We start from the raw sequence: 1078 nt of genomic DNA, 5'->3' as shown, positions 1-1078 counted from the left end.
CTGGTCTGGACTGGACAGAACTGGGTTGAACCGGGCTGAACCGGACAGAATTGAGCTGGACTGGACTGGACTGGGCCTTACTCCGGTTCGTAACTTGTAATCCAGGTGGTTTGCTACACAAATGAGCTCATCCAAGGTTTCTGGTTCCTTGATCTTAGCTAGCTCATTCCTAACGTCTTCATTTAAGGCGTGGTAGAAAATGTTTTTGACCATAGAATCAGTCCAACCAGAAGAAGTGGCTCTGACCCGGAAGTCGACAGAAAAATCTTCTACAGATCTATTCCCCTGTTTCAAGTTCAATAGACCCGGAGATTTGGCAGATACAGAAAAAGCTAGAGATAATTCTTTCAGAAAGTCTTCATATGAACAAGAAACACGGGATTCAGAAGAGTAACTGGCCTTTGCCCATTTGCAGGCCTTTCCTGATAATCGGGACTGAATGAGGGCTATTTTTTCCATGTCATTAGGAAAACTGGAAGGGGAGATTTCAAAAAACAGTTTACATTGAAGCAGGAATCCGTTTAGTCTGCTTGGAATGCCAGAATACCTCTCAGGAAGTGAGAGACGGAGAGCAGGAAGTGACGGACCGAATTCCGGAAGTGACAAAACTGGCTCAGGTCCTTGAGGCGGAGTTGACTCGGGAACCGGAAGTTGAGCTGGCGCCATCTTGCGATTCTCACGAAGCCTGTAGATTCTTGAAAGATTTGTTTTCTTAAGATCAAAAACTGGGATTTTACTCACGGAGGGTTTGTGCCAGTCATTGGATCTGGGTAGCTTGTTTCTCAAGCTTCCACCGGAGGTGATCTGCTGGGTTTTGTGAATGGCCGCAGTGTACTGTCATGATAGGCTGAGGAGGCTGAACCCACATGCAGAACACCACAGGAAGCTGAGTAAAAGTTTAACAGAGTTTATTGGAAAACACACAGAGTAATTATGAACTGGTTCTGGTACAGGTCCGGGACTGGAATCACTGACATCTAGATGAGGTTCTGGCAGATTCTTCGAGAGAGGGGAAACCGGTTGGGTCCAGAGACTGTAGATTCAGCAGGGAGCTCAGCGGCAGCAGCGTCCAGCCTCT

This window comes from Cyprinodon variegatus, unplaced genomic scaffold (assembly GCF_000732505.1).
Source record: "Cyprinodon variegatus isolate N-32 unplaced genomic scaffold, C_variegatus-1.0 Scaffold1878, whole genome shotgun sequence".
In the NCBI taxonomy this organism is placed as follows: domain Eukaryota; kingdom Metazoa; phylum Chordata; class Actinopteri; order Cyprinodontiformes; family Cyprinodontidae; genus Cyprinodon; species Cyprinodon variegatus.
Note: the sequence above shows the minus strand (reverse complement) of the source record.